The sequence below is a fragment of the Sceloporus occidentalis genome, unplaced genomic scaffold (genome assembly GCF_023333645.1).
Source record: "Sceloporus occidentalis isolate IW3139 unplaced genomic scaffold, rSceOcc1.0.p SCAF_13, whole genome shotgun sequence".
NCBI lineage: Eukaryota > Metazoa > Chordata > Lepidosauria > Squamata > Phrynosomatidae > Sceloporus > Sceloporus occidentalis.
The window spans coordinates 11244957-11257179 of NW_028316993.1; positions in this window are offsets into that span (position 1 = coordinate 11244957).

Consider the following 12223-nt stretch of genomic DNA (forward strand, 5'->3'; position numbering starts at 1 on the left):
CTGCCAATGTGCACCACATACTCCCAATGCACATGGGCACATTCATGTTGCAGCCCTGATATGCATCTCCACAATTAGAATCATAGAATCATAGAGTTGGAAGAGACTCCAAGAAGGGCCATCCAATCCATCCCGATTCTGCCATGCAGGAATTCTCAATCAAAGCATACCCAACAGATGGCCATCCAGCCTCTGTTTAAAGATGTCCAAGGAGGGAGTTTTTCATGACTCCTCTGCTATTTAGCTAAGTATGCACAAAGTCACACAATGTTGACCATGATATAGACTCATGACCGCAGTTTAATGCTAGTAGGCAAAGCATAAATCATTAGAATCATAGAGTTGGAAGAGATATCAAGGGCCATCATATCCAATGCCCTTCTTCCATGAAGGAATATGACATCAAAGCACCCCTGACAGATGGCCAGCCATTCCCTTCAAAGAAGGAGACTCCATTAAGCTCTACCAGAGGACCTCTGTGGATGATGGTCATGGCAGTGATGGAGAAGCATGGACAGTTTGAGGAGCAGCTTCCCAGCTGGTTTGAGGGACAATCCAGTAAGTAATCCTTCTGGTCATGGGATGGGGCTATTGATCCTGGAGAAGATGCCCTTTCTCACCTAAAATCCTATAATGCTAGCAATGCTTTGATTAATCCACATAGCATGGAGACTCATTCCCAGTGAATGAGACTGCGTCTATACCACCACATTTATCATAGTTTGCTCCCACCTTAACCATCATGGCACCATTCTGTGAGACCCTTCGATTTATAATTTGTTATCTTCCCTGACTGGTCTTCGGAGTGAAGCGTCAGATGTGGCATAGCAACCGAATCATAGGGGCCAAGACCCCCATTTCCAAACAGTTGCTTGTTTCTCTTGCAGACTTCTGAAGAGGAAATGCAAGATGTGACTAGTGGCCAAAAGAACAGTTAATTTCAGAAAGAATCATCATAGCAAACCCTCCCTAAACATGTCTTCAAAAAAGCAAAAAGGAAGAAGAAATTAACATAAGTCAGTGGTAGGTTGGGAAGTTTATGGATAATGCCTCCATTTGATTTAGTTGTTTTTCAAACTCTGCATTAAGCAAGTCTCTGTGCTTTTGCCAGTTGTTTTTGTATTATTGTTATTATTATTTTGCATCCCCAGCCCTCTGCATTTTGCATCCCGAATGAGACCGCATTATGGCCGGAATACATTACCAGGTTGCTTCATCCCCTGAGATAATGTACTTTTCTCTATGCAATGCTCAGGTTCGGAAATATATTAATGGAACAGAATGGCTTAGCGTTGTTGAAAGAGGTAATTTTCTGTGTCTTTCTTTTTCCATTGCAATTTTCAAAATTATATCTATCTTTACACCGAAACATAAAAACAAAAATGAGCATTAAGGCTCCGCAAAGAAGAGGCTCCTGGTTGCAAACCTTGGACACACTGGCATCCTATCAGCATAGCAAATTTAAACCAAAATAAAAATAGCACAGTCAAAATATTGTTTTATATGATTTTATTATTGTTATTATTGGAATTTTCAATCCTACTATTCCAGGACAACTTGTAAGGTAAGGAAAATGCAAGGCTGTTGACATTGTGGGGAAGGGGACAGGGCATTTTTAAAAAGGGGTTTTAATTTACAAAGAGACACCAAGTTATCTCACAGAATTTATGGGAAGGTTAGGGTTAGGGTTAGAGTTACTGGTAGGATTATGGCTAGAGTTAGGGCTACGGCTAGGGATAGAGTTAGGGCTAAGGTTAGGGTTAGGGTTCTGGGTTAGGGTTAGGGCTAGGTTAGGATTAGGACTAGAGTTAGAACTAGGGTTAGGGCCAGAGTTAGGGTTAGGGTTTAGGGTAGGATTAGGGCTAGAGATAGAGTTAGGGCTAGGTTCAGGGTTCCGGGTTATGGTTCCAGGTCAGGTTCCAGTCCAGCTTTGGGTTCAAGTTAGGATTAGGAACTGGACATCCTTACACTGGTCAGAATATAAGAAGAGGCCTCCTCTGAGGCAACTAATGGCTGTTCTGTTTCAGCAGGGTTTTCCTCTGAACTTTAAAGGAGCTGAGCCCTGTCCCTTACGTATCCTCTCCTCTCCTCTCTTTCTCCATGCACCATGAACAATTTTCTTTCCCTCTGCTGTGTGTTGTGTTGTTGTGGGCCTTCAAGTCACCTCCAACATTTGGTGATCTTAAAGTGATCTTATCACGGGGTTTTCTTGGAAAGATTTGTTCAGAGAGGGTTTGCCTTTGCCTTCCTCTGAGGCTGAGAGAGTGTGACTTAGTGCCCAAAGTCACCTAATATGTCCTTCTTCTTAATGCACTCACTCACAGTTATTTCTACCAAGGTCCCCAATATCTAATATTTGCTCATGTTGGCTGAGGTCTCCTTTCTATCAAGAAGATGGAACATAACCTGACCTTTGCAGAGCCAATTCATGTGTCCATCAACTGCACCACTGAATGTGCATATAAATGTAACACACACAACCGCAGTGTGCAAAGTAAATGCGCTGTGCAATGTGTGCTCACAAGCACAATTCCAATATGGGCACTCTGCACTGGACAAACGTGCCCAGCCATTTCAAACATATTCCTAAATCACAGGCTACTAGCCATTACTTTTTCCCCTGCTCACTTGCATTTGCCTGCCCCAAATGGCTGCCTTTTCCCCTCTTGGCTCTTGGGGCATTTTAGGGGGATTTTAAGGCTGTTAGAACTTCAGTTAAAAGCTGCACCTTCTGCCTCTTTTATCACTTTCTCTTCTGCATGAAAGCAGCACAATGCAGAGTAGCTTCTGACCCTTAATGTCAGTTTCTGTTCACAAAGAGGAGGCCTGAACTGCCAATTTTCTCTGAGTGATTGCGATTTTAATTGCAAACCATTTTTTGTTAGCAGAGTCTAAGAGCCAGCAACATCCCATCTCTACACCGAAGAGGAAAGAGAAATGGTGGGAGCAGGGACTGCAAAGTGGAAATTTGCAGAGAGGGACTTACATCTGAGGATGCATTTTTGGTGCATCTGGGAAAAGGCATTGCTAATTCGTATACAGCTACATAACTGCAGTTTTAATTCTGTTGCTAATATTTAGTGGTGTGAATGCAGAAGGTGGTGTGAACGGAGGACAGGCGTTGTTGTCTATGGGGCCATTGGGAAGAAGTGCAACTTTCTAACACTTTGGGACAACATTGGGCCAACCATCAAAGACACTCCCTTCACACTTTATCAACTAGGGTTCCCTGGAAACTTAGGGTTCTCCAAGAGGTCATTACGGGTTCTGCAAAGTTTTGTTGTGGCACCAGAGCAGAGCTACAGTTCCCAGGATTCCATAGCACTGAGCCAAATGGCAGTCAAAGTGATGTCGAACTGGATTATTTCTGCCATGCAGATGCAGCCCCAGTCGTTGCAGGACTTCTCAAATGCTTGACCCCCAGTGCTGTTTTTAAAGCTTGGAGAGTGCTGTTTTTCTCCCCTTGTTCTCGTAAGCATCCTTTCTTCTTCTTTTAAACATGCGCCACAGCATCTGCCCAGCTGTGGCAGACGAAACTCAATTTTCGCTGATAAGAATCCCAGTTCTGAGCTGGTCTCTCGCCACTGGTCTCAGGAGACGGATGTGCGTGGCATGCTTTTGGATGCTGCTGCAGAGGAAGATGCTGTTTTTCCCTTTCTTGGTGGGTGACTGATAAATGGCAGCTGGGCAAAGCCTCCCGCCGTCCGACGTAATGATGGTCTCCCTCCAAAGAGCCGACCTTGGATCCTGGAGGGCCTGAGCTGAGCACTTCTCGGCTGGTGCGCCGCGCAATAATCACAGCGAAAGCTCCATCTCCAGAAAAAGGGCCCTGGGAGTATATTTCATTTTTATTAGAGGGAAGATTAATAAGGCCTGGGGTGCTTTTGTTTTCAGTGCAAAGAAACCTCCGAGTCCCTTGTTTTGCGTTCAAACCGTTGCTATAATCTGACATTAATAAACCTAATTTGGAAAGCACGTAAAAATAACTGTGATAGAAAAGCAGGAGCGCAATGTTGGATTCTCACCACACACGAACACACAGACACACAATTTGAGAGCTTGTTAGCAGCCAGGTCTTGCAAGTGATGCCCAGCAAAAGGAACGCAATCGGACCGCTCTCATAAAGGTTGCCATGTTGACCCCGGATCCAGGAGAATTTCAGGGGTGCAAAGGGAAGTATCAAAAAATGCCATGATGCATAAACCAAGAAGGAGCCTGTTTCTTTTAAAACCTCAGATTGTCTGCATTTGTGTTGATGCCATCGACTAAAGTGTGGCATTTTCTGCCATCACAATGGCCTCCTAGATAAACTACTGAGCATTTTCACCCTGGAAAATGCAGCGACATGAATTGTGTTTGACACAAAAAGGGGTGAGAGGTGACATCTCTCCAGATATATACAGAGATGGCATAAAATGGCCACAGCTTGACTGACATCTCAATATTGCTGACTTACAGCAACCTTAAGGCGAACCAATCATGGGGTTTTATTGGAAAGCATCTTCAGAGGAGGTTTTCCATTGCCATCCTCTGAGGCTGAGAGAGTGTGACTTGCCCAAGAGCACCCCAATAGTTTTCCATGGCTGAGCCGGGATTCAAACCCTGGTCTCTCCTCTAAAAACCCTAAAAAATGCCCTGTCCCCTTCCCCAAAATGTCATTGGAGTTGAGGTGCAAAGGTGAAACCACTACATCACACATTGGGGACAGTGGGACCAAAGTGAGCCAGAATCCTGCAACAGAAGATCATTTATTTATACCTGCATCCAGCATTTTATGGAATGAAGGAAAAGTAGGGAGCCATTACCTCCTTCGTAGCCCTATTTCCTTGCAAGGAAGGCTAAATTCTATGCATTTAAGTGCGGAGAAAGGGAATTAATGAATGAACAAATAGGCCTCCTTTCTCCCTGCAAAGGATACATGTGCTTTCAAGTCAATTCTGACTTATGGAGATCCTAAAATGAATTTATCATGGGGTTTTCTGGGGCTGAGAATATATGACGCTCCCAGTGGGTTTCCATGGCCAAGATGCGATTCGAACCCTGGTCTCCAGAGCGCTAGTCCAATGCTGAAACAGAGAACAAGTATCTTGGAGAGAAAAATAAAGTTTCTCCACATCGCATGCTTGTTTGCTGTGCAGAAACCATGTTTTCCATTCAGGAAACTTGTTTTTCTGCTCCGAAAACTTTAATTCTCAAAAAATTATAAAGTCTTTGTACTCGATAATGGCAGAATAGTGAATAGTCTTCACAAACTGCCACTTCCCACACCTTTTGTGCAAGGAAGAGGGGGGAATAACACGTTATTATGATTTGTCCTTGCCCTAAAGAATGAAATTTGCAAAGATGGGCAAATTTCGATGTTGGTGGAGGGTTGTGTTGTGTAATTTGGATTATGTTTTGCTATGTGTTTTTATTTCTTTTTACTGCAACCCGCCTCGATCCATAGGAAGAGGTGGAATAATAATAATGATTATTATTATTATTATTATTATTATTATTATTATTATTATTGGTATCCCTAGTTGCTAGTTCTGTATCACATCTCCCAGTAGATTACTGCGGAAGCATAAAAGAGTTGTTGTTGTTGCTGCTGCTGCTGCTGCTGCTTTGAAATATATAACTTTTGTTTTAAAAAAAATGCAATTACAAAGAAAAGGGGAGAAGAAAGAAGACGCAAAAGAAGGAATGGCAAGTGGGCATGGCATCTGCCTTAATACGTTGGTGTTATCCAATTAGGTAAAATGGCCACCTTCGTTTTGAAAGGAGGAGCAGCAACAAAGAAGGATGGTGCTGCCAATGGAGCCAACGTCTGACTATTGCTATTGCATTTTCCCTCTTGCGATGTGTGTTTGTAATAATGGCATAGTGTATAATTGAAAGAATGCAAAGGGGAATTGAGTACTGAGGCCTAAACTCGCATTCGGTTCCTTCCGCATCCCGAATTTTCCCATTTTTTGCCATTCCCCCGAAAGCTGCCCAGCGTCTCCCTACTTTCTCCGACTTGTTACTCTCTTGCCCAAAACACCTCCTCCTTCATTACTGCTAATACATCCACCGCTATTTCTTATTTTAAAAACATATTTTATTTTAAGCCTGAGAAGCGCGCTTGCGTTGGGGGAGACCAGGCGGCTGCTTGTATATCATGCATTTTCTTGCCATTTTTTATTCCCTGGACATTTTATTACAGAGGGATATTTGCATGAAAATAACATTTTTTCTTTCGCAAGAATTCATCTGCTCCTGCTTCGCCGGTCTCTCAGGATTTTACAGTGGATGAGCATTGTGTATTCCTGATGCTGTCACATACACACACACACACACAAAACCACCCAATTATTTAAATTATGGCAACTTGTGTGGGTTTATTTTCTTATTTCTGCTGTGCCCCCCCTTTCTTCGCGAATTTTCTGTTCATTCAACGCTGCACTGAAGTGAAATAGAGAGAGTCCTGAGCAAAACAGTTGTACTAAATTGACAACAGAGATGCATTAAAAGGATCTGGATAACAGTACAGTTATCCTGCTAGACCTTTCAGTTTGTATACAGTTTTGTATAGAGTTTTTACTATATTGTAAATGTTAATGTGTAATATTTTTAATTTTTTAAAAATTGTTTCATTACTTAAAAAAAAACCTTTGCATTTACATTGTAATGTTTGTAACGTTTTCAACTTTTATTTTTAACGATTTTGGCCCAGTACAGACTGGCACTTTGCGTTGGCCTGGGGCCAATGTTAGGGCTCCATAGGGCTGGGCGTCCATATGCGCCCAGTGCTACTGGTGGCACTCATGCACCATATTGCTATGCCCCCATCCATATGACGTGCAGCGTTGTGACGCATGGGCATCCAAGCGCCCAAACAGCGCTCTCTGGAAGAGGTGGTGTCATGGTGCACAAGCACCATGATGACGCCGTTAAAAAGAAGCCACTCTAGGCAGCTTCTTTTTAGGGAGCGCATCGGTGTCACGCTGTGTATCTGTCATGGTGCCAACGAGGGAAAAAGACGGGTGTTATGGAGCCATCTTGAGGTCTATACTGGGAGAAAGGTGGAATAATAATAATAATAATAACAATAATAATAATAGACTTAAATCAAAGTGGGCATACTCTTGAGCATCCCTTCAGTGATTGCAAAATCAAGATGGAAAGCTGTGCCCTGCATTGGTTTGGGTGGCAGAGGGGCATTTCTTTGCCATTGCTTCCTTTGGGGATTGTCCATCTTTGCTGCTTGACCCCAGTCTTCTCTGGCCCTGTTTTAGCTTGACCGTCTTCCTGCTGCTGCTGTTGTTGTTGTTGCTATTATTATTATTAGTATTATTATGCTTTATTTATATGGCATTGTTGTTGCTCTTGTGGAGACTGCTCTTCCTCTTCCTCCTCTTCCTTCTCCTCCTCTTCCTCTTTTTCTTCTTCTTCCTCTTTTTTCCCCTCCTCTTCCTCTTTTTTCTTCTGTCTCTTCCTTCTCCTCCTCTTCTTCTTCTTCCTCTTCCACCTCCTTCTCTTCCTCTTCCGCCTCCTCCTTTTCCTTTTTTAAAAAATTATCTTTATTAAACTTAAATAAAAATGATGACATTCCAGAATGTAATAATACCATGTTCATCTGTACATACCATACAAATAAAAAAACTGTAATAAGAATAACATCGTTTTTTCCCCTATACGTTCCACCAAAACTACGATATTCTATCATTCTACTCCTAAGCGTTACCTTATCATTGCAGAGACCAAACACTTTCCCAATTATTAAGTGTTTTAATCTCCTTCATGTTCCATGTAAAATTTCCACCAGTTATACTTATCTTACAATTTGGTGACTTCCCTTGTACTATTTAACCTTTCTTTCATCCTTTTCATCTTTCGGCTTATAGGTCTTTTTATCCTTTCTTCCATCTCCATTTGTGTTCCTGCCTTTCATTTCCCAAGTGGCCCTGGCTCAGCCTCCAGATGCAAAAATGCACCCAAAGTTATTATATTGTGCCTCCATCCACTCCCTTGTTTATTTAATTGGCGCAAAATAAAAAGTGTTCCCACTTAACCTTATGCATCTCCTTTTCCTCCGGCCGTGGCAACTCTTGCAATTTATACCAGCAAAACAACAACCAGGGTCCCTTCTTCTCCGTCCTGTTTTGCTTTACACCGAAAAGCAATTTAGCTCGCCGAAACCATCCAGCTTGTGCCATGTGTGTTCATTAGCTACATCCACTTAGCTGCTTGAGCAGCTGTGCCATTTAATGGCGTTGGAAATAAAAATAAAAAATATAATAAAATGAGATTGATGGCATTTGGAAATAAATAATTAAAAATAGAATGAGGCCTGTGGAGAAGGAGCCGTGATCACATGGCAATGCCTGCTGCCTCTTCCAAGACTTGGGGATCGGGTGATGTGGGGATGATGGTGCTCCTTGCGTGGCATTGCCAGCTGCGCTTTGCAGGCCCACAAGTGGCTTGTGCTGCCCTCCTGTGGTGGAATGCACTACCTGTCTCCAGGTGAGCATCTATGTCCTTCCTCAGCAGATCCAACTTGCATTGCTTTCCTTTGGACACGATCCAGTTTCTCAACATCCTTTTTGGGCCCCACAATTCAAGGAAGATGTTGAGAAACTGGACTGTGTCCAAAGGAGGGCAACCAAAATGGTGAAGGGTCTGGAAACCATGCCTTATGATGAGAGACTTAGGGAGATGCTGTGTATGTTTAGCTTGGAGAAGAGAAGGTTAAGAGGTGATACGATAGCCCTGTTTAAGTATTTGAAGGGATGTCATATTGAGGATGGAGGGAGCTTGTTTTCTGCTGCTCCAGAGAAAAGGACACAATGGAGCAATGGATGTAAACTGCGGGGAAAGAGATTAAGCTCAACATTAGGAGGAATTTCTAGGTCTGGAAACCATGAATCCCTATGTGGAGAGACTTACGGAACTGGGTATGTTTGGTCTGAAGAAAAGATGGTTAAGGGGTGATATGATAGCCCTGTTTAAGTATTTGGAGGATTGTCATATTGAGGAGGGAGCAAGCTTGTTTTCTGCTGCTCCAGAGAACAGGACCCGGAGCAATGGATGCAAGCTACAGGAAAAGAGATTCCACCTAAACATTAGGAGGAACTTCCTGACAGTAAAAGCTGTTCAACAGAGGAACACACTCCTTGCACAGACAGCGATGGAGTCCCCTTCTTTGGAGATTTTTAAACAGAGGCTGGATGGCCATTTTTCAAATGGGGCATGTTTTTTGGAGAGTTCCTGCATGGCAGAAGGGGGTTGGATTGGGTCAGGGCCCTTCTTGAGGTCTCTTCCAACCCTATGATTCTATGATTCTATGAAGTTCTCAGTCTATAGCAAAATGGTCTACTGTGCCCAGCGGTGCCTCTTTGGCTCCATCCGCATTGTGGAATCAATGCAGTTTGACACCTCTTTTAACTACTGGATTATTTGCAAACTGCAGTATGGATGCATCCCTCATTAAGTAGGCTTAACCAAGCAACCTCTCCTGGTTTTGTTTCTTTGGGGTTGCAGAAACAGCCCCTGCACCTTAATCCCAGCTGGAATAATCTGCAAGAAGCAAACGCATCTGAGGAAGTAGACTTAAGTCTAGGATATCTCATGCTGCCAACTTCTTTCTTTCAGTTAGTCTCAAAGGTGTCACAAGTTCTCTCTACACACTGATTCTACAGACTAACATGGCTATGTCTATGGATTCCACAAGAAGCAGGTGACCATCATTACAATGTCCATTATTCATTTCATATTCAGCAATGTCCATATTCCAGGTGTAAGTACATGAGTGCAGATTTTCACTATATAAGCACTATGTACAATCTCAGCCAGAGAAAGAGAGAGGAAGAGGAGGAAACCTGGCCTCTCCTCCTTCATGCACCTTCCTCTCCATGAGCCCTTCACTTTCCATTTTTGGAGAGAGAGCAGAGCACAGTTTCTCTTCTGCATCGAGCTCCTCGCTCTCCATTTTCTCCGGGGGCTTCGCTTCCTCGGCATTAAAAGCTGTGAAGTCAAATCTGTAAAAGGTGTGACCTTTTGCAAAAGGGCATCTCCTGCGTCAGCAGCCTCTTCCGCCGTTTCCGTATCGAGGATCCCAGAAGGTGAAGGGGGGACCTGCCTTACCTGGTCAACAACCTTCCCAAACCTCCGGACACTGTTCAGTGTTCGGTATTGCAAAGCCTCTGCTTTCAGAACCCAGAGGCATGCTTTGCAAAACAGAGGCAGTTTCTGTGCACATCCCAGCGAAGTGCAGTTTTGGGGAGGCAGGGAGATGAGGGCATTGTCCCCCACAATATTAATTTTGCCCTCTTGATACAATTTTCCTTCACTTTCCACATTTCTAACATTGCAGAGAGAGGGAAAGACACAGAGACTCATCCCTGTCTCAATCTCTTTCTATTTTCAGTGTCTGCATTCCTTTGGTCCCTTGGCCTTCTCCTTATTTGGGCACCTAAAATCTTAATTCTGAAAACACATGTGGGTTTGCTGTTGTTGAATGTGTATCGAAAATGGCATTTTCTGCACACAAATGTTTATTTTCTAGATAAGAAACTGGATATTTTTTGCAAAAAGGACAGAAAAGATTGCTTTCCATGCTAAAAAAGAGAAGAAGACCCACTGCCATTCTTGTTTCCTGTTCCTTTTGGTGGCGGTCAATGAAGACTATGGAGCCCCATATGCCAGCCCTCCCAGGCCTTGGCTCTCTCATACCCCTTTTCTCCTCCAAATAGAAATGTCATTTTATGTTATCATTTTTTATAGCCTCTGAGTATAACTATGCAGCTCCTTGAGCTAACGGAGCTACAGTAAATCTACTCTTTCCCCCTTTTACATTGTAATTTTCTGCCCAACTTTTCCTTTAATTTCCTTCAATTGCACCTCGAGTTGCTGAAGTCATCACAATCAAAGCACTGGAGTCAGCTCAACGTTGGGACTTTTTAAACATTTCAAACAAAGTCATATCATTTTCCTTTAGTTTTCTTTAGAAAGAAGGGCCTCAAAATGGTTTATTGTCCTTGTGCCCCCCTCCGCATCCCCTCTCTGTGACTTTCTGCCCTTGCTTTCTGTTATGTAGATGTCAACATCTGACATTAAAAATCCAATTAAAACAAGGATGGAAAGAAACAACAGGCTCACTGTGGCTGATTAACTGAGTGTTTGGGTTGCGGGGAGAGGAAAATAGCATTAGGAAAAACAGGCGCTGCGAGAGGTCGCCTTGGTTTATTACTAAGCTGCCTCTTCCTCTTCTTGGATTATATCCCTTTGTTTGGTGGAAATGGATGCAGAACCGAAGCAGTCCATTGCTGCCGTTGTGGGTCTTTGCTCTGGTCTGGTGCAACAGCCTTCCACAACTTGGCTATCTCCAGGTTAAGAGTGTGCATTGTGCATTTACAGGAGTTTGATCCCACTTTAACCACCATCATATGGGTTCTTGGGACTTTCGTCATGTCTTACCTGGAGGAAGCCTTTTTGGATAAAGAAGCAGGAGAAGAGAGCTAGGAAGATAGGCACCATTTGCAGCTGGAGGAGGCTGGCAGTCCTGCCATGGAACCAGTAAAGGCAGAGCCCAGTCCAGATGCAGATTGGGAGGAAAAGGCAAAAATGTCAAGAGACATAAAGCGCCAGGAGCAAAAGGACAGGCAATGCTCTGCTTCACTTTGAAACAGGACCCTGAGCTAATGAGGCCAGATGGGCTGATTTATGCTTATAAATCAGCTCAGCAAAGTCCATTTTGATGCTGCAGAACAACAGTTCCCAAACCTATATTGAATCCTATCTGATATCCATTTTTTACCCATCTTCCTGCATGTTTGCTATTTGCTGTAACACATTTTTGCAAAGTGATCATGGTGTGCAGATACTAGTTGGACTAGTTGCCTGGACAGTTGCCAAACCTCTGTTGAAGCCTGTCTGATATCCATTTTTTACCCTCCTTCATGCATGTTTCCTAAAGTGTAACAACACTTTTTTGCAGTGTTAAAAGTGTGCAGACACTAGTTAGTTGGGAAGGGATGTATGCCTGCAACATTAAAAAAGGATGTGGACAACTAAGAGCATGTCCAGATAAGGGCAGCCAAAATGGTGAAAGGCCTGGAAATCATGAGGATTGTCTTAGGGAGCTGCTGGGTATATTTAGCTTGGAGAAGAGAAGGTTAAAAGGGTGATATGATAGCCCTGTTTAAATATTTGGAGGGATGTCATATTGAGGAAGGAACAAGCTTGTTTTCTGCTGATCCAG